Below are 19,861 nucleotides of genomic sequence, written 5' to 3' on the forward strand. Positions count from 1 at the left end.
CCTTTCACTGCCCTTTTTGGTGAAGCAGAAGCATGCATGCACTGTTTATTACTCTTTTAAACAGTTATGAAATAAATAGGGATAAAACTGACTCTGGTGGGATTCGAACCCACAACATTTGAATATCTTTTTTACATTCACCTAGAAGTCCAATGCGCTATCCATTGCGCCACAGAGCCAATACGCTCTGATGAGGTGCAGAGATATTCTGAAATGAAATAATGTTGATCAGCTTTATAAAGTTCATTTGATACTATAACCATGGATTTATTTTGAATATTGAATTGGGGAAATTATATTCACCGTCTCAAGTTACATGATACCTTAGGTAAATCTACGTACGACTTAAGTTTAGTCAAATGGCACATGATATATGAGGCAGATGTGCATTTCACAACTCCATGAAAGACATTTTTGCAATTTTAGTAAAGGAATATCTTATTCGTCATGCAGGGGAACACAAAAAGAGCATCCAATTAGAGTAATTTTTCTTTAAAGGAAGCACCCGCCTGAACAGGGACTTGAACCCTGGTTCCTCAGATTAAAAGTCTGATGCTCTACCGACTGAGCTATCCAGGCTCTGCTATACTCTGTCTTAAAAACAGCTAAACAAATGTGGACGTACACTGACCTACACTCTGTGTATTAATATGGTTACATACATTAGCAATCAAATTTGTAGAGTTTAATAACAAATTGATGTTTTAACCCCTTCCATGCTCATGACGAGCTCAGCTCGTCGTGCAGTACACTTGTCGTGTGCTTATGACGAGCTGAGCTCGTCATGAACAATGGATTTACAGATCATTCAGCACAGGAGGAAAATCTCCTGTAGCATTGAAGGTGTTAAGCATTTGAAATTTCAGCAGCACACGTAATCCATTTTAAATCCTGAAATTTGTACTATCTCATTTTCGGCTGACTTAGAAATCATGTGTCTAAAATGACATTGTGAAATCAATAAAGTGCCAAATACTATTACTACCTACTAAATTACATTTTCAGCAGTATCTTTGGGAATTTCCTCTTGGGCATAGATTATGCAATGTTTTCAAAGCAAACAGTCTCTGTTTAAGTAGACTTTCTTTCACTGCCATGTTGGTAAATGTTTCTGGTGATGCAGACGCAGGCATTGCTTGTTACTGTTTCAATTAGTTATAAAATAAGAGGAGGGATAAAATTGACCCAGCTGGTGTTTGAACACAAAGCCTTTGAATGCTTTTGCTACATTCGTCTAGGACTCCAAGCCGCTATCCATTGCACTAGAGATCCGACCTGATTCAACACGGTGATCAGAGATTCACAAATAAAAAGATGACCTATCAGCTGTTGACCAACTTTATCAAGTTAATCGGACACTACCTTACATTTTGAACATTGAATTGGGTAAAAGATAATCAACAAACTACATGATACAGTTTGGGTAAGTCTTCTTAACCCTTGTCAAAGAATGTAGAAGACAGATGGGTATGTAATGACTTGATTAAGACGTTTTTGGGAAACATCTCTAATAGGACTCCCCATTCATTGGATCCTGAAAAGAGTATGCAATTGATATACCTTTTCTTTAACCAAGCCGCCTGAACAGGGACTTGAACCCTGGGCCCTCAGATTAAAAGTCTGATGCTCTCCCGACTGAGCTACCCAGGCTCGGACAGGTCACTCCACAAAATGACCTTATCAACATTTGGAAGTGTCCCAACTATCACTACGTTTCTTAAGATGGTTGCCGGTATTAAGTACTGAATACGCGGAATATAATAATGAATTGGTACTTCAAGCATTTGAAATCTCTTCAGTAAATTTAACCTTATTGTAAGTCCTGAAATTGCTACTATCTCATTTTTTTTGCTGACTTAGAATTCATATGTTTTTATTGACATTGTAAAATTAAGGAAGGGCCCAAAATCTTACTTCTGAGTAAATTACATTTTCATAAGTACAGCTGCCAATTTCCTCTTCTGCAAAGATTGCGTAACTTGAATAGTATCTATTTAAAATAGACTTCCTTTCACTGCCCTTTTTGGTGAAGCAGAAGCATGCATGCACTGTTTATTACTCTTTTAAACAGTTATGAAATAAATAGGGATAAAACTGACTCTGGTGGGATTCGAACCCACAACATTTGAATATCTTTTTTACATTCACCTAGAAGTCCAATGCGCTATCCATTGCGCCACAGAGCCAATACGCTCTGATGAGGTGCAGAGATATTCTGAAATGAAATAATGTTGATCAGCTTTATAAAGTTCATTTGATACTATAACCATGGATTTATTTTGAATATTGAATTGGGGAAATTATATTCACCGTCTCAAGTTACATGATACCTTAGGTAAATCTACGTACGACTTAAGTTTAGTCAAATGGCACATGATATATGAGGCAGATGTGCATTTCACAACTCCATGAAAGACATTTTTGCAATTTTAGTAATGGAATATCTTATTCGTCATGCAGGGGAACACAAAAAGAGCATCCAATTAGAGTAATTTTTCTTTAAAGGAAGCACCCGCCTGAACAGGGACTTGAACCCTGGTTCCTCAGATTAAAAGTCTGATGCTCTACCGACTGAGCTATCCAGGCTCTGCTATACTCTGTCTTAAAAACAGCTAAACAAATGTGGACGTACACTGACCTACACTCTGTGTATTAATATGGTTACATACATTAGCAATCAAATTTGTAGAGTTTAATAACAAATTGATGTTTTAACCCCTTCCATGCTCATGACGAGCTCAGCTCGTCGTGCAGTACACTTGTCGTGTGCTTATGACGAGCTGAGCTCGTCATGAACAATGGATTTACAGATCATTCAGCACAGGAGGAAAATCTCCTGTAGCATTGAAGGTGTTAAGCATTTGAAATTTCAGCAGCACACGTAATCCATTTTAAATCCTGAAATTTGTACTATCTCATTTTCGGCTGACTTAGAAATCATGTGTCTAAAATGACATTGTGAAATCAATAAAGTGCCAAATACTATTACTACCTACTAAATTACATTTTCAGCAGTATCTTTGGGAATTTCCTCTTGGGCATAGATTATGCAATGTTTTCAAAGCAAACAGTCTCTGTTTAAGTAGACTTTCTTTCACTGCCATGTTGGTAAATGTTTCTGGTGATGCAGACGCAGGCATTGCTTGTTACTGTTTCAATTAGTTATAAAATAAGAGGAGGGATAAAATTGACCCAGCTGGTGTTTGAACACAAAGCCTTTGAATGCTTTTGCTACATTCGTCTAGGACTCCAAGCCGCTATCCATTGCACTAGAGATCCGACCTGATTCAACACGGTGATCAGAGATTCACAAATAAAAAGATGACCTATCAGCTGTTGACCAACTTTATCAAGTTAATCGGACACTACCTTACATTTTGAACATTGAATTGGGTAAAAGATAATCAACAAACTACATGATACAGTTTGGGTAAGTGTTCTTAACCCTTGTCAAAGAATGTAGAAGACAGATGGGTATGTAATGACTTGATTAAGACGTTTTTGGGAAACATCTCTAATAGGACTCCCCATTCATTGGATCCTGAAAAGAGTATGCAATTGATATACCTTTTCTTTAACCAAGCCGCCTGAACAGGGACTTGAACCCTGGGCCCTCAGATTAAAAGTCTGATGCTCTCCCGACTGAGCTACCCAGGCTCGGACAGGTCACTCCACAAAATGACCTTATCAACATTTGGAAGTGTCCCAACTATCACTACGTTTCTTAAGATGGTTGCCGGTATTAAGTACTGAATACGCGGAATATAATAATGAATTGGTACTTCAAGCATTTGAAATCTCTTCAGTAAATTTAACCTTATTGTAAGTCCTGAAATTGCTACTATCTCATTTTTTTTGCTGACTTAGAATTCATATGTTTTTATTGACATTGTAAAATTAAGGAAGGGCCCAAAATCTTACTTCTGAGTAAATTACATTTTCATAAGTACAGCTGCCAATTTCCTCTTCTGCAAAGATTGCGTAACTTGAATAGTATCTATTTAAAATAGACTTCCTTTCACTGCCCTTTTTGGTGAAGCAGAAGCATGCATGCACTGTTTATTACTCTTTTAAACAGTTATGAAATAAATAGGGATAAAACTGACTCTGGTGGGATTCGAACCCACAACATTTGAATATCTTTTTTACATTCACCTAGAAGTCCAATGCGCTATCCATTGCGCCACAGAGCCAATACGCTCTGATGAGGTGCAGAGATATTCTGAAATGAAATAATGTTGATCAGCTTTATAAAGTTCATTTGATACTATAACCATGGATTTATTTTGAATATTGAATTGGGGAAATTATATTCACCGTCTCAAGTTACATGATACCTTAGGTAAATCTACGTACGACTTAAGTTTAGTCAAATGGCACATGATATATGAGGCAGATGTGCATTTCACAACTCCATGAAAGACATTTTTGCAATTTTAGTAAAGGAATATCTTATTCGTCATGCAGGGGAACACAAAAAGAGCATCCAATTAGAGTAATTTTTCTTTAAAGGAAGCACCCGCCTGAACAGGGACTTGAACCCTGGTTCCTCAGATTAAAAGTCTGATGCTCTACCGACTGAGCTATCCAGGCTCTGCTATACTCTGTCTTAAAAACAGCTAAACAAATGTGGACGTACACTGACCTACACTCTGTGTATTAATATGGTTACATACATTAGCAATCAAATTTGTAGAGTTTAATAACAAATTGATGTTTTAACCCCTTCCATGCTCATGACGAGCTCAGCTCTTCGTGCAGTACACTTGTCGTGTGCTTATGACGAGCTGAGCTCGTCATGAACAATGGATTTACAGATCATTCAGCACAGGAGGAAAATCTCCTGTAGCATTGAAGGTGTTAAGCATTTGAAATTTCAGCAGCACACGTAATCCATTTTAAATCCTGAAATTTGTACTATCTCATTTTCGGCTGACTTAGAAATCATGTGTCTAAAATGACATTGTGAAATCAATAAAGTGCCAAATACTATTACTACCTACTAAATTACATTTTCAGCAGTATCTTTGGGAATTTCCTCTTGGGCATAGATTATGCAATGTTTTCAAAGCAAACAGTCTCTGTTTAAGTAGACTTTCTTTCACTGCCATGTTGGTAAATGTTTCTGGTGATGCAGACGCAGGCATTGCTTGTTACTGTTTCAATTAGTTATAAAATAAGAGGAGGGATAAAATTGACCCAGCTGGTGTTTGAACACAAAGCCTTTGAATGCTTTTGCTACATTCGTCTAGGACTCCAAGCCGCTATCCATTGCACTAGAGATCCGACCTGATTCAACACGGTGATCAGAGATTCACAAATAAAAAGATGACCTATCAGCTGTTGACCAACTTTATCAAGTTAATCGGACACTACCTTACATTTTGAACATTGAATTGGGTAAAAGATAATCAACAAACTACATGATACAGTTTGGGTAAGTCTTCTTAACCCTTGTCAAAGAATGTAGAAGACAGATGGGTATGTAATGACTTGATTAAGACGTTTTTGGGAAACATCTCTAATAGGACTCCCCATTCATTGGATCCTGAAAAGAGTATGCAATTGATATACCTTTTCTTTAACCAAGCCGCCTGAACAGGGACTTGAACCCTGGGCCCTCAGATTAAAAGTCTGATGCTCTCCCGACTGAGCTACCCAGGCTCGGACAGGTCACTCCACAAAATGACCTTATCAACATTTGGAAGTGTCCCAACTATCACTACGTTTCTTAAGATGGTTGCCGGTATTAAGTACTGAATACGCGGAATATAATAATGAATTGGTACTTCAAGCATTTGAAATCTCTTCAGTAAATTTAACCTTATTGTAAGTCCTGAAATTGCTACTATCTCATTTTTTTTGCTGACTTAGAATTCATATGTTTTTATTGACATTGTAAAATTAAGGAAGGGCCCAAAATCTTACTTCTGAGTAAATTACATTTTCATAAGTACAGCTGCCAATTTCCTCTTCTGCAAAGATTGCGTAACTTGAATAGTATCTATTTAAAATAGACTTCCTTTCACTGCCCTTTTTGGTGAAGCAGAAGCATGCATGCACTGTTTATTACTCTTTTAAACAGTTATGAAATAAATAGGGATAAAACTGACTCTGGTGGGATTCGAACCCACAACATTTGAATATCTTTTTTACATTCACCTAGAAGTCCAATGCGCTATCCATTGCGCCACAGAGCCAATACGCTCTGATGAGGTGCAGAGATATTCTGAAATGAAATAATGTTGATCAGCTTTATAAAGTTCATTTGATACTATAACCATGGATTTATTTTGAATATTGAATTGGGGAAATTATATTCACCGTCTCAAGTTACATGATACCTTAGGTAAATCTACGTACGACTTAAGTTTAGTCAAATGGCACATGATATATGAGGCAGATGTGCATTTCACAACTCCATGAAAGACATTTTTGCAATTTTAGTAATGGAATATCTTATTCGTCATGCAGGGGAACACAAAAAGAGCATCCAATTAGAGTAATTTTTCTTTAAAGGAAGCACCCGCCTGAACAGGGACTTGAACCCTGGTTCCTCAGATTAAAAGTCTGATGCTCTACCGACTGAGCTATCCAGGCTCTGCTATACTCTGTCTTAAAAACAGCTAAACAAATGTGGACGTACACTGACCTACACTCTGTGTATTAATATGGTTACATACATTAGCAATCAAATTTGTAGAGTTTAATAACAAATTGATGTTTTAACCCCTTCCATGCTCATGACGAGCTCAGCTCGTCGTGCAGTACACTTGTCGTGTGCTTATGACGAGCTGAGCTCGTCATGAACAATGGATTTACAGATCATTCAGCACAGGAGGAAAATCTCCTGTAGCATTGAAGGTGTTAAGCATTTGAAATTTCAGCAGCACACGTAATCCATTTTAAATCCTGAAATTTGTACTATCTCATTTTCGGCTGACTTAGAAATCATGTGTCTAAAATGACATTGTGAAATCAATAAAGTGCCAAATACTATTACTACCTACTAAATTACATTTTCAGCAGTATCTTTGGGAATTTCCTCTTGGGCATAGATTATGCAATGTTTTCAAAGCAAACAGTCTCTGTTTAAGTAGACTTTCTTTCACTGCCATGTTGGTAAATGTTTCTGGTGATGCAGACGCAGGCATTGCTTGTTACTGTTTCAATTAGTTATAAAATAAGAGGAGGGATAAAATTGACCCAGCTGGTGTTTGAACACAAAGCCTTTGAATGCTTTTGCTACATTCGTCTAGGACTCCAAGCCGCTATCCATTGCACTAGAGATCCGACCTGATTCAACACGGTGATCAGAGATTCACAAATAAAAAGATGACCTATCAGCTGTTGACCAACTTTATCAAGTTAATCGGACACTACCTTACATTTTGAACATTGAATTGGGTAAAAGATAATCAACAAACTACATGATACAGTTTGGGTAAGTCTTCTTAACCCTTGTCAAAGAATGTAGAAGACAGATGGGTATGTAATGACTTGATTAAGACGTTTTTGGGAAACATCTCTAATAGGACTCCCCATTCATTGGATCCTGAAAAGAGTATGCAATTGATATACCTTTTCTTTAACCAAGCCGCCTGAACAGGGACTTGAACCCTGGGCCCTCAGATTAAAAGTCTGATGCTCTCCCGACTGAGCTACCCAGGCTCGGACAGGTCACTCCACAAAATGACCTTATCAACATTTGGAAGTGTCCCAACTATCACTACGTTTCTTAAGATGGTTGCCGGTATTAAGTACTGAATACGCGGAATATAATAATGAATTGGTACTTCAAGCATTTGAAATCTCTTCAGTAAATTTAACCTTATTGTAAGTCCTGAAATTGCTACTATCTAATTTTTTTTGCTGACTTAGAATTCATATGTTTTTATTGACATTGTAAAATTAAGGAAGGGCCCAAAATCTTACTTCTGAGTAAATTACATTTTCATAAGTACAGCTGCCAATTTCCTCTTCTGCAAAGATTGCGTAACTTGAATAGTATCTATTTAAAATAGACTTCCTTTCACTGCCCTTTTTGGTGAAGCAGAAGCATGCATGCACTGTTTATTACTCTTTTAAACAGTTATGAAATAAATAGGGATAAAACTGACTCTGGTGGGATTCGAACCCACAACATTTGAATATCTTTTTTACATTCACCTAGAAGTCCAATGCGCTATCCATTGCGCCACAGAGCCAATACGCTCTGATGAGGTGCAGAGATATTCTGAAATGAAATAATGTTGATCAGCTTTATAAAGTTCATTTGATACTATAACCATGGATTTATTTTGAATATTGAATTGGGGAAATTATATTCACCGTCTCAAGTTACATGATACCTTAGGTAAATCTACGTACGACTTAAGTTTAGTCAAATGGCACATGATATATGAGGCAGATGTGCATTTCACAACTCCATGAAAGACATTTTTGCAATTTTAGTAAAGGAATATCTTATTCGTCATGCAGGGGAACACAAAAAGAGCATCCAATTAGAGTAATTTTTCTTTAAAGGAAGCACCCGCCTGAACAGGGACTTGAACCCTGGTTCCTCAGATTAAAAGTCTGATGCTCTACCGACTGAGCTATCCAGGCTCTGCTATACTCTGTCTTAAAAACAGCTAAACAAATGTGGACGTACACTGACCTACACTCTGTGTATTAATATGGTTACATACATTAGCAATCAAATTTGTAGAGTTTAATAACAAATTGATGTTTTAACCCCTTCCATGCTCATGACGAGCTCAGCTCGTCGTGCAGTACACTTGTCGTGTGCTTATGACGAGCTGAGCTCGTCATGAACAATGGATTTACAGATCATTCAGCACAGGAGGAAAATCTCCTGTAGCATTGAAGGTGTTAAGCATTTGAAATTTCAGCAGCACACGTAATCCATTTTAAATCCTGAAATTTGTACTATCTCATTTTCGGCTGACTTAGAAATCATGTGTCTAAAATGACATTGTGAAATCAATAAAGTGCCAAATACTATTACTACCTACTAAATTACATTTTCAGCAGTATCTTTGGGAATTTCCTCTTGGGCATAGATTATGCAATGTTTTCAAAGCAAACAGTCTCTGTTTAAGTAGACTTTCTTTCACTGCCATGTTGGTAAATGTTTCTGGTGATGCAGACGCAGGCATTGCTTGTTACTGTTTCAATTAGTTATAAAATAAGAGGAGGGATAAAATTGACCCAGCTGGTGTTTGAACACAAAGCCTTTGAATGCTTTTGCTACATTCGTCTAGGACTCCAAGCCGCTATCCATTGCACTAGAGATCCGACCTGATTCAACACGGTGATCAGAGATTCACAAATAAAAAGATGACCTATCAGCTGTTGACCAACTTTATCAAGTTAATCGGACACTACCTTACATTTTGAACATTGAATTGGGTAAAAGATAATCAACAAACTACATGATACAGTTTGGGTAAGTCTTCTTAACCCTTGTCAAAGAATGTAGAAGACAGATGGGTATGTAATGACTTGATTAAGACGTTTTTGGGAAACATCTCTAATAGGACTCCCCATTCATTGGATCCTGAAAAGAGTATGCAATTGATATACCTTTTCTTTAACCAAGCCGCCTGAACAGGGACTTGAACCCTGGGCCCTCAGATTAAAAGTCTGATGCTCTCCCGACTGAGCTACCCAGGCTCGGACAGGTCACTCCACAAAATGAACTTATCAACATTTGGAAGTGTCCCAACTATCACTACGTTTCTTAAGATGGTTGCCGGTATTAAGTACTGAATACGCGGAATATAATAATGAATTGGTACTTCAAGCATTTGAAATCTCTTCAGTAAATTTAACCTTATTGTAAGTCCTGAAATTGCTACTATCTCATTTTTTTTGCTGACTTAGAATTCATATGTTTTTATTGACATTGTAAAATTAAGGAAGGGCCCAAAATCTTACTTCTGAGTAAATTACATTTTCATAAGTACAGCTGCCAATTTCCTCTTCTGCAAAGATTGCGTAACTTGAATAGTATCTATTTAAAATAGACTTCCTTTCACTGCCCTTTTTGGTGAAGCAGAAGCATGCATGCACTGTTTATTACTCTTTTAAACAGTTATGAAATAAATAGGGATAAAACTGACTCTGGTGGGATTCGAACCCACAACATTTGAATATCTTTTTTACATTCACCTAGAAGTCCAATGCGCTATCCATTGCGCCACAGAGCCAATACGCTCTGATGAGGTGCAGAGATATTCTGAAATGAAATAATGTTGATCAGCTTTATAAAGTTCATTTGATACTATAACCATGGATTTATTTTGAATATTGAATTGGGGAAATTATATTCACCGTCTCAAGTTACATGATACCTTAGGTAAATCTACGTACGACTTAAGTTTAGTCAAATGGCACATGATATATGAGGCAGATGTGCATTTCACAACTCCATGAAAGACATTTTTGCAATTTTAGTAATGGAATATCTTATTCGTCATGCAGGGGAACACAAAAAGAGCATCCAATTAGAGTAATTTTTCTTTAAAGGAAGCACCCGCCTGAACAGGGACTTGAACCCTGGTTCCTCAGATTAAAAGTCTGATGCTCTACCGACTGAGCTATCCAGGCTCTGCTATACTCTGTCTTAAAAACAGCTAAACAAATGTGGACGTACACTGACCTACACTCTGTGTATTAATATGGTTACATACATTAGCAATCAAATTTGTAGAGTTTAATAACAAATTGATGTTTTAACCCCTTCCATGCTCATGACGAGCTCAGCTCGTCGTGCAGTACACTTGTCGTGTGCTTATGACGAGCTGAGCTCGTCATGAACAATGGATTTACAGATCATTCAGCACAGGAGGAAAATCTCCTGTAGCATTGAAGGTGTTAAGCATTTGAAATTTCAGCAGCACACGTAATCCATTTTAAATCCTGAAATTTGTACTATCTCATTTTCGGCTGACTTAGAAATCATGTGTCTAAAATGACATTGTGAAATCAATAAAGTGCCAAATACTATTACTACCTACTAAATTACATTTTCAGCAGTATCTTTGGGAATTTCCTCTTGGGCATAGATTATGCAATGTTTTCAAAGCAAACAGTCTCTGTTTAAGTAGACTTTCTTTCACTGCCATGTTGGTAAATGTTTCTGGTGATGCAGACGCAGGCATTGCTTGTTACTGTTTCAATTAGTTATAAAATAAGAGGAGGGATAAAATTGACCCAGCTGGTGTTTGAACACAAAGCCTTTGAATGCTTTTGCTACATTCGTCTAGGACTCCAAGCCGCTATCCATTGCACTAGAGATCCGACCTGATTCAACACGGTGATCAGAGATTCACAAATAAAAAGATGACCTATCAGCTGTTGACCAACTTTATCAAGTTAATCGGACACTACCTTACATTTTGAACATTGAATTGGGTAAAAGATAATCAACAAACTACATGATACAGTTTGGGTAAGTCTTCTTAACCCTTGTCAAAGAATGTAGAAGACAGATGGGTATGTAATGACTTGATTAAGACGTTTTTGGGAAACATCTCTAATAGGACTCCCCATTCATTGGATCCTGAAAAGAGTATGCAATTGATATACCTTTTCTTTAACCAAGCCGCCTGAACAGGGACTTGAACCCTGGGCCCTCAGATTAAAAGTCTGATGCTCTCCCGACTGAGCTACCCAGGCTCGGACAGGTCACTCCACAAAATGACCTTATCAACATTTGGAAGTGTCCCAACTATCACTACGTTTCTTAAGATGGTTGCCGGTATTAAGTACTGAATACGCGGAATATAATAATGAATTGGTACTTCAAGCATTTGAAATCTCTTCAGTAAATTTAACCTTATTGTAAGTCCTGAAATTGCTACTATCTCATTTTTTTTGCTGACTTAGAATTCATATGTTTTTATTGACATTGTAAAATTAAGGAAGGGCCCAAAATCTTACTTCTGAGTAAATTACATTTTCATAAGTACAGCTGCCAATTTCCTCTTCTGCAAAGATTGCGTAACTTGAATAGTATCTATTTAAAATAGACTTCCTTTCACTGCCCTTTTTGGTGAAGCAGAAGCATGCATGCACTGTTTATTACTCTTTTAAACAGTTATGAAATAAATAGGGATAAAACTGACTCTGGTGGGATTCGAACCCACAACATTTGAATATCTTTTTTACATTCACCTAGAAGTCCAATGCGCTATCCATTGCGCCACAGAGCCAATACGCTCTGATGAGGTGCAGAGATATTCTGAAATGAAATAATGTTGATCAGCTTTATAAAGTTCATTTGATACTATAACCATGGATTTATTTTGAATATTGAATTGGGGAAATTATATTCACCGTCTCAAGTTACATGATACCTTAGGTAAATCTACGTACGACTTAAGTTTAGTCAAATGGCACATGATATATGAGGCAGATGTGCATTTCACAACTCCATGAAAGACATTTTTGCAATTTTAGTAAAGGAATATCTTATTCGTCATGCAGGGGAACACAAAAAGAGCATCCAATTAGAGTAATTTTTCTTTAAAGGAAGCACCCGCCTGAACAGGGACTTGAACCCTGGTTCCTCAGATTAAAAGTCTGATGCTCTACCGACTGAGCTATCCAGGCTCTGCTATACTCTGTCTTAAAAACAGCTAAACAAATGTGGACGTACACTGACCTACACTCTGTGTATTAATATGGTTACATACATTAGCAATCAAATTTGTAGAGTTTAATAACAAATTGATGTTTTAACCCCTTCCATGCTCATGACGAGCTCAGCTCGTCGTGCAGTACACTTGTCGTGTGCTTATGACGAGCTGAGCTCGTCATGAACAATGGATTTACAGATCATTCAGCACAGGAGGAAAATCTCCTGTAGCATTGAAGGTGTTAAGCATTTGAAATTTCAGCAGCACACGTAATCCATTTTAAATCCTGAAATTTGTACTATCTCATTTTCGGCTGACTTAGAAATCATGTGTCTAAAATGACATTGTGAAATCAATAAAGTGCCAAATACTATTACTACCTACTAAATTACATTTTCAGCAGTATCTTTGGGAATTTCCTCTTGGGCATAGATTATGCAATGTTTTCAAAGCAAACAGTCTCTGTTTAAGTAGACTTTCTTTCACTGCCATGTTGGTAAATGTTTCTGGTGATGCAGACGCAGGCATTGCTTGTTACTGTTTCAATTAGTTATAAAATAAGAGGAGGGATAAAATTGACCCAGCTGGTGTTTGAACACAAAGCCTTTGAATGCTTTTGCTACATTCGTCTAGGACTCCAAGCCGCTATCCATTGCACTAGAGATCCGACCTGATTCAACACGGTGATCAGAGATTCACAAATAAAAAGATGACCTATCAGCTGTTGACCAACTTTATCAAGTTAATCGGACACTACCTTACATTTTGAACATTGAATTGGGTAAAAGATAATCAACAAACTACATGATACAGTTTGGGTAAGTCTTCTTAACCCTTGTCAAAGAATGTAGAAGACAGATGGGTATGTAATGACTTGATTAAGACGTTTTTGGGAAACATCTCTAATAGGACTCCCCATTCATTGGATCCTGAAAAGAGTATGCAATTGATATACCTTTTCTTTAACCAAGCCGCCTGAACAGGGACTTGAACCCTGGGCCCTCAGATTAAAAGTCTGATGCTCTCCCGACTGAGCTACCCAGGCTCGGACAGGTCACTCCACAAAATGACCTTATCAACATTTGGAAGTGTCCCAACTATCACTACGTTTCTTAAGATGGTTGCCGGTATTAAGTACTGAATACGCGGAATATAATAATGAATTGGTACTTCAAGCATTTGAAATCTCTTCAGTAAATTTAACCTTATTGTAAGTCCTGAAATTGCTACTATCTCATTTTTTTTGCTGACTTAGAATTCATATGTTTTTATTGACATTGTAAAATTAAGGAAGGGCCCAAAATCTTACTTCTGAGTAAATTACATTTTCATAAGTACAGCTGCCAATTTCCTCTTCTGCAAAGATTGCGTAACTTGAATAGTATCTATTTAAAATAGACTTCCTTTCACTGCCCTTTTTGGTGAAGCAGAAGCATGCATGCACTGTTTATTACTCTTTTAAACAGTTATGAAATAAATAGGGATAAAACTGACTCTGGTGGGATTCGAACCCACAACATTTGAATATCTTTTTTACATTCACCTAGAAGTCCAATGCGCTATCCATTGCGCCACAGAGCCAATACGCTCTGATGAGGTGCAGAGATATTCTGAAATGAAATAATGTTGATCAGCTTTATAAAGTTCATTTGATACTATAACCATGGATTTATTTTGAATATTGAATTGGGGAAATTATATTCACCGTCTCAAGTTACATGATACCTTAGGTAAATCTACGTACGACTTAAGTTTAGTCAAATGGCACATGATATATGAGGCAGATGTGCATTTCACAACTCCATGAAAGACATTTTTGCAATTTTAGTAATGGAATATCTTATTCGTCATGCAGGGGAACACAAAAAGAGCATCCAATTAGAGTAATTTTTCTTTAAAGGAAGCACCCGCCTGAACAGGGACTTGAACCCTGGTTCCTCAGATTAAAAGTCTGATGCTCTACCGACTGAGCTATCCAGGCTCTGCTATACTCTGTCTTAAAAACAGCTAAACAAATGTGGACGTACACTGACCTACACTCTGTGTATTAATATGGTTACATACATTAGCAATCAAATTTGTAGAGTTTAATAACAAATTGATGTTTTAACCCCTTCCATGCTCATGACGAGCTCAGCTCGTCGTGCAGTACACTTGTCGTGTGCTTATGACGAGCTGAGCTCGTCATGAACAATGGATTTACAGATCATTCAGCACAGGAGGAAAATCTCCTGTAGCATTGAAGGTGTTAAGCATTTGAAATTTCAGCAGCACACGTAATCCATTTTAAATCCTGAAATTTGTACTATCTCATTTTCGGCTGACTTAGAAATCATGTGTCTAAAATGACATTGTGAAATCAATAAAGTGCCAAATACTATTACTACCTACTAAATTACATTTTCAGCAGTATCTTTGGGAATTTCCTCTTGGGCATAGATTATGCAATGTTTTCAAAGCAAACAGTCTCTGTTTAAGTAGACTTTCTTTCACTGCCATGTTGGTAAATGTTTCTGGTGATGCAGACGCAGGCATTGCTTGTTACTGTTTCAATTAGTTATAAAATAAGAGGAGGGATAAAATTGACCCAGCTGGTGTTTGAACACAAAGCCTTTGAATGCTTTTGCTACATTCGTCTAGGACTCCAAGCCGCTATCCATTGCACTAGAGATCCGACCTGATTCAACACGGTGATCAGAGATTCACAAATAAAAAGATGACCTATCAGCTGTTGACCAACTTTATCAAGTTAATCGGACACTACCTTACATTTTGAACATTGAATTGGGTAAAAGATAATCAACAAACTACATGATACAGTTTGGGTAAGTCTTCTTAACCCTTGTCAAAGAATGTAGAAGACAGATGGGTATGTAATGACTTGATTAAGACGTTTTTGGGAAACATCTCTAATAGGACTCCCCATTCATTGGATCCTGAAAAGAGTATGCAATTGATATACCTTTTCTTTAACCAAGCCGCCTGAACAGGGACTTGAACCCTGGGCCCTCAGATTAAAAGTCTGATGCTCTCCCGACTGAGCTACCCAGGCTCGGACAGGTCACTCCACAAAATGACCTTATCAACATTTGGAAGTGTCCCAACTATCACTACGTTTCTTAAGATGGTTGCCGGTATTAAGTACTGAATACGCGGAATATAATAATGAATTGGTACTTCAAGCATTTGAAATCTCTTCAGTAAATTTAACCTTATTGTAAGTCCTGAAATTGCTACTATCTCATTTTTTTTGCTGACTTAGAATTCATATGTTTTTATTGACATTGTAAAATTAAGGAAGGGCCCAAAATCTTACTTCTGAGTAAATTACATTTTCATAAGTACAGCTGCCAATTTCCTCTTCTGCAAAGATTGCGTAACTTGAATAGTATCTATTTAAAATAGACTTCCTTTCACTGCCCTTTTTGGTGAAGCAGAAGCATGCATGCACTGTTTATTACTCTTTTAAACAGTTATGAAATAAATAGGGATAAAACTGACTCTGGTGGGATTCGAACCCACAACATTTGAATATCTTTTTTACATTCACCTAGAAGTCCAATGCGCTATCCATTGCGCCACAGAGCCAATACGCTCTGATGAGGTGCAGAGATATTCTGAAATGAAATAATGTTGATCAGCTTTATAAAGTTCATTTGATACTATAACCATGGATTTATTTTGAATATTGAATTGGGGAAATTATATTCACCGTCTCAAGTTACATGATACCTTAGGTAAATCTACGTACGACTTAAGTTTAGTCAAATGGCACATGATATATGAGGCAGATGTGCATTTCACAACTCCATGAAAGACATTTTTGCAATTTTAGTAAAGGAATATCTTATTCGTCATGCAGGGGAACACAAAAAGAGCATCCAATTAGAGTAATTTTTCTTTAAAGGAAGCACCCGCCTGAACAGGGACTTGAACCCTGGTTCCTCAGATTAAAAGTCTGATGCTCTACCGACTGAGCTATCCAGGCTCTGCTATACTCTGTCTTAAAAACAGCTAAACAAATGTGGACGTACACTGACCTACACTCTGTGTATTAATATGGTTACATACATTAGCAATCAAATTTGTAGAGTTTAATAACAAATTGATGTTTTAACCCCTTCCATGCTCATGACGAGCTCAGCTCGTCGTGCAGTACACTTGTCGTGTGCTTATGACGAGCTCAGCTCGTCATGAACAATGGATTTACAGATCATTCAGCACAGGAGGAAAATCTCCTGTAGCATTGAAGGTGTTAAGCATTTGAAATTTCAGCAGCACACGTAATCCATTTTAAATCCTGAAATTTGTACTATCTCATTTTCGGCTGACTTAGAAATCATGTGTCTAAAATGACATTGTGAAATCAATAAAGTGCCAAATACTATTACTACCTACTAAATTACATTTTCAGCAGTATCTTTGGGAATTTCCTCTTGGGCATAGATTATGCAATGTTTTCAAAGCAAACAGTCTCTGTTTAAGTAGACTTTCTTTCACTGCCATGTTGGTAAATGTTTCTGGTGATGCAGACGCAGGCATTGCTTGTTACTGTTTCAATTAGTTATAAAATAAGAGGAGGGATAAAATTGACCCAGCTGGTGTTTGAACACAAAGCCTTTGAATGCTTTTGCTACATTCGTCTAGGACTCCAAGCCGCTATCCATTGCACTAGAGATCCGACCTGATTCAACACGGTGATCAGAGATTCACAAATAAAAAGATGACCTATCAGCTGTTGACCAACTTTATCAAGTTAATCGGACACTACCTTACATTTTGAACATTGAATTGGGTAAAAGATAATCAACAAACTACATGATACAGTTTGGGTAAGTCTTCTTAACCCTTGTCAAAGAATGTAGAAGACAGATGGGTATGTAATGACTTGATTAAGACGTTTTTGGGAAACATCTCTAATAGGACTCCCCATTCATTGGATCCTGAAAAGAGTATGCAATTGATATACCTTTTCTTTAACCAAGCCGCCTGAACAGGGACTTGAACCCTGGGCCCTCAGATTAAAAGTCTGATGCTCTCCCGACTGAGCTACCCAGGCTCGGACAGGTCACTCCACAAAATGACCTTATCAACATTTGGAAGTGTCCCAACTATCACTACGTTTCTTAAGATGGTTGCCGGTATTAAGTACTGAATACGCGGAATATAATAATGAATTGGTACTTCAAGCATTTGAAATCTCTTCAGTAAATTTAACCTTATTGTAAGTCCTGAAATTGCTACTATCTCATTTTTTTTGCTGACTTAGAATTCATATGTTTTTATTGACATTGTAAAATTAAGGAAGGGCCCAAAATCTTACTTCTGAGTAAATTACATTTTCATAAGTACAGCTGCCAATTTCCTCTTCTGCAAAGATTGCGTAACTTGAATAGTATCTATTTAAAATAGACTTCCTTTCACTGCCCTTTTTGGTGAAGCAGAAGCATGCATGCACTGTTTATTACTCTTTTAAACAGTTATGAAATAAATAGGGATAAAACTGACTCTGGTGGGATTCGAACCCACAACATTTGAATATCTTTTTTACATTCACCTAGAAGTCCAATGCGCTATCCATTGCGCCACAGAGCCAATACGCTCTGATGAGGTGCAGAGATATTCTGAAATGAAATAATGTTGATCAGCTTTATAAAGTTCATTTGATACTATAACCATGGATTTATTTTGAATATTGAATTGGGGAAATTATATTCACCGTCTCAAGTTACATGATACCTTAGGTAAATCTACGTACGACTTAAGTTTAGTCAAATGGCACATGATATATGAGGCAGATGTGCATTTCACAACTCCATGAAAGACATTTTTGCAATTTTAGTAATGGAATATCTTATTCGTCATGCAGGGGAACACAAAAAGAGCATCCAATTAGAGTAATTTTTCTTTAAAGGAAGCACCCGCCTGAACAGGGACTTGAACCCTGGTTCCTCAGATTAAAAGTCTGATGCTCTACCGACTGAGCTATCCAGGCTCTGCTATACTCTGTCTTAAAAACAGCTAAACAAATGTGGACGTACACTGACCTACACTCTGTGTATTAATATGGTTACATACATTAGCAATCAAATTTGTAGAGTTTAATAACAAATTGATGTTTTAACCCCTTCCATGCTCATGACGAGCTCAGCTCGTCGTGCAGTACACTTGTCGTGTGCTTATGACGAGCTGAGCTCGTCATGAACAATGGATTTACAGATCATTCAGCACAGGAGGAAAATCTCCTGTAGCATTGAAGGTGTTAAGCATTTGAAATTTCAGCAGCACACGTAATCCATTTTAAATCCTGAAATTTGTACTATCTCATTTTCGGCTGACTTAGAAATCATGTGTCTAAAATGACATTGTGAAATCAATAAAGTGCCAAATACTATTACTACCTACTAAATTACATTTTCAGCAGTATCTTTGGGAATTTCCTCTTGGGCATAGATTATGCAATGTTTTCAAAGCAAACAGTCTCTGTTTAAGTAGACTTTCTTTCACTGCCATGTTGGTAAATGTTTCTGGTGATGCAGACGCAGGCATTGCTTGTTACTGTTTCAATTAGTTATAAAATAAGAGGAGGGATAAAATTGACCCAGCTGGTGTTTGAACACAAAGCCTTTGAATGCTTTTGCTACATTCGTCTAGGACTCCAAGCCGCTATCCATTGCACTAGAGATCCGACCTGATTCAACACGGTGATCAGAGATTCACAAATAAAAAGATGACCTATCAGCTGTTGACCAACTTTATCAAGTTAATCGGACACTACCTTACATTTTGAACATTGAATTGGGTAAAAGATAATCAACAAACTACATGATACAGTTTGGGTAAGTCTTCTTAACCCTTGTCAAAGAATGTAGAAGACAGATGGGTATGTAATGACTTGATTAAGACGTTTTTGGGAAACATCTCTAATAGGACTCCCCATTCATTGGATCCTGAAAAGAGTATGCAATTGATATACCTTTTCTTTAACCAAGCCGCCTGAACAGGGACTTGAACCCTGGGCCCTCAGATTAAAAGTCTGATGCTCTCCCGACTGAGCTACCCAGGCTCGGACAGGTCACTCCACAAAATGACCTTATCAACATTTGGAAGTGTCCCAACTATCACTACGTTTCTTAAGATGGTTGCCGGTATTAAGTACTGAATACGCGGAATATAATAATGAATTGGTACTTCAAGCATTTGAAATCTCTTCA

At 37.3% G+C, this 19,861-nt stretch overlaps 20 non-coding genes across 20 annotated transcripts; all 20 read right to left on the bottom strand.

Annotated features, from left to right (window-relative positions):
- Positions 1-88: 88 nt before the first annotated feature.
- Positions 89-179, bottom strand: TRNAR-UCU (transfer RNA arginine (anticodon UCU)). The gene is given in 2 exon segments: positions 89-124; positions 143-179. It is a non-coding gene; the product is annotated as a tRNA-Arg (tRNA).
- Positions 180-506: 327 nt separating this feature from the next.
- TRNAK-UUU (transfer RNA lysine (anticodon UUU)) lies at positions 507-579 on the bottom strand. The gene has a single exon. It is a non-coding gene; the product is annotated as a tRNA-Lys (tRNA).
- A 1,516-nt stretch (positions 580-2,095) lies between these two features.
- TRNAR-UCU (transfer RNA arginine (anticodon UCU)) lies at positions 2,096-2,186 on the bottom strand. The gene is given in 2 exon segments: positions 2,096-2,131; positions 2,150-2,186. It is a non-coding gene; the product is annotated as a tRNA-Arg (tRNA).
- A 327-nt stretch (positions 2,187-2,513) lies between these two features.
- TRNAK-UUU (transfer RNA lysine (anticodon UUU)) lies at positions 2,514-2,586 on the bottom strand. The gene has a single exon. It is a non-coding gene; the product is annotated as a tRNA-Lys (tRNA).
- A 1,516-nt stretch (positions 2,587-4,102) lies between these two features.
- On the bottom strand, positions 4,103-4,193 carry TRNAR-UCU (transfer RNA arginine (anticodon UCU)). The gene is given in 2 exon segments: positions 4,103-4,138; positions 4,157-4,193. It is a non-coding gene; the product is annotated as a tRNA-Arg (tRNA).
- Positions 4,194-4,520: 327 nt separating this feature from the next.
- Positions 4,521-4,593, bottom strand: TRNAK-UUU (transfer RNA lysine (anticodon UUU)). The gene has a single exon. It is a non-coding gene; the product is annotated as a tRNA-Lys (tRNA).
- A 1,516-nt stretch (positions 4,594-6,109) lies between these two features.
- Positions 6,110-6,200, bottom strand: TRNAR-UCU (transfer RNA arginine (anticodon UCU)). Its single transcript is given in 2 exon segments — positions 6,110-6,145; positions 6,164-6,200. It is a non-coding gene; the product is annotated as a tRNA-Arg (tRNA).
- A 327-nt stretch (positions 6,201-6,527) lies between these two features.
- On the bottom strand, positions 6,528-6,600 carry TRNAK-UUU (transfer RNA lysine (anticodon UUU)). The gene has a single exon. It is a non-coding gene; the product is annotated as a tRNA-Lys (tRNA).
- Positions 6,601-8,116: 1,516 nt separating this feature from the next.
- Positions 8,117-8,207, bottom strand: TRNAR-UCU (transfer RNA arginine (anticodon UCU)). The gene is given in 2 exon segments: positions 8,117-8,152; positions 8,171-8,207. It is a non-coding gene; the product is annotated as a tRNA-Arg (tRNA).
- A 327-nt stretch (positions 8,208-8,534) lies between these two features.
- TRNAK-UUU (transfer RNA lysine (anticodon UUU)) lies at positions 8,535-8,607 on the bottom strand. Its single transcript has one exon. It is a non-coding gene; the product is annotated as a tRNA-Lys (tRNA).
- A 1,516-nt stretch (positions 8,608-10,123) lies between these two features.
- TRNAR-UCU (transfer RNA arginine (anticodon UCU)) lies at positions 10,124-10,214 on the bottom strand. Its single transcript is given in 2 exon segments — positions 10,124-10,159; positions 10,178-10,214. It is a non-coding gene; the product is annotated as a tRNA-Arg (tRNA).
- Positions 10,215-10,541: 327 nt separating this feature from the next.
- Positions 10,542-10,614, bottom strand: TRNAK-UUU (transfer RNA lysine (anticodon UUU)). Its single transcript has one exon. It is a non-coding gene; the product is annotated as a tRNA-Lys (tRNA).
- A 1,516-nt stretch (positions 10,615-12,130) lies between these two features.
- Positions 12,131-12,221, bottom strand: TRNAR-UCU (transfer RNA arginine (anticodon UCU)). Its single transcript is given in 2 exon segments — positions 12,131-12,166; positions 12,185-12,221. It is a non-coding gene; the product is annotated as a tRNA-Arg (tRNA).
- Positions 12,222-12,548: 327 nt separating this feature from the next.
- Positions 12,549-12,621, bottom strand: TRNAK-UUU (transfer RNA lysine (anticodon UUU)). Its single transcript has one exon. It is a non-coding gene; the product is annotated as a tRNA-Lys (tRNA).
- A 1,516-nt stretch (positions 12,622-14,137) lies between these two features.
- TRNAR-UCU (transfer RNA arginine (anticodon UCU)) lies at positions 14,138-14,228 on the bottom strand. The gene is given in 2 exon segments: positions 14,138-14,173; positions 14,192-14,228. It is a non-coding gene; the product is annotated as a tRNA-Arg (tRNA).
- Positions 14,229-14,555: 327 nt separating this feature from the next.
- TRNAK-UUU (transfer RNA lysine (anticodon UUU)) lies at positions 14,556-14,628 on the bottom strand. The gene has a single exon. It is a non-coding gene; the product is annotated as a tRNA-Lys (tRNA).
- A 1,516-nt stretch (positions 14,629-16,144) lies between these two features.
- TRNAR-UCU (transfer RNA arginine (anticodon UCU)) lies at positions 16,145-16,235 on the bottom strand. Its single transcript is given in 2 exon segments — positions 16,145-16,180; positions 16,199-16,235. It is a non-coding gene; the product is annotated as a tRNA-Arg (tRNA).
- Positions 16,236-16,562: 327 nt separating this feature from the next.
- Positions 16,563-16,635, bottom strand: TRNAK-UUU (transfer RNA lysine (anticodon UUU)). Its single transcript has one exon. It is a non-coding gene; the product is annotated as a tRNA-Lys (tRNA).
- Positions 16,636-18,151: 1,516 nt separating this feature from the next.
- Positions 18,152-18,242, bottom strand: TRNAR-UCU (transfer RNA arginine (anticodon UCU)). The gene is given in 2 exon segments: positions 18,152-18,187; positions 18,206-18,242. It is a non-coding gene; the product is annotated as a tRNA-Arg (tRNA).
- Positions 18,243-18,569: 327 nt separating this feature from the next.
- On the bottom strand, positions 18,570-18,642 carry TRNAK-UUU (transfer RNA lysine (anticodon UUU)). The gene has a single exon. It is a non-coding gene; the product is annotated as a tRNA-Lys (tRNA).
- Between the last annotated feature and the right edge of the window lie 1,219 nt (positions 18,643-19,861).

Source organism: Lissotriton helveticus, chromosome 1_1, assembly GCF_964261635.1.
Source record: "Lissotriton helveticus chromosome 1_1, aLisHel1.1, whole genome shotgun sequence".
Lineage (NCBI taxonomy): Eukaryota > Metazoa > Chordata > Amphibia > Caudata > Salamandridae > Lissotriton > Lissotriton helveticus.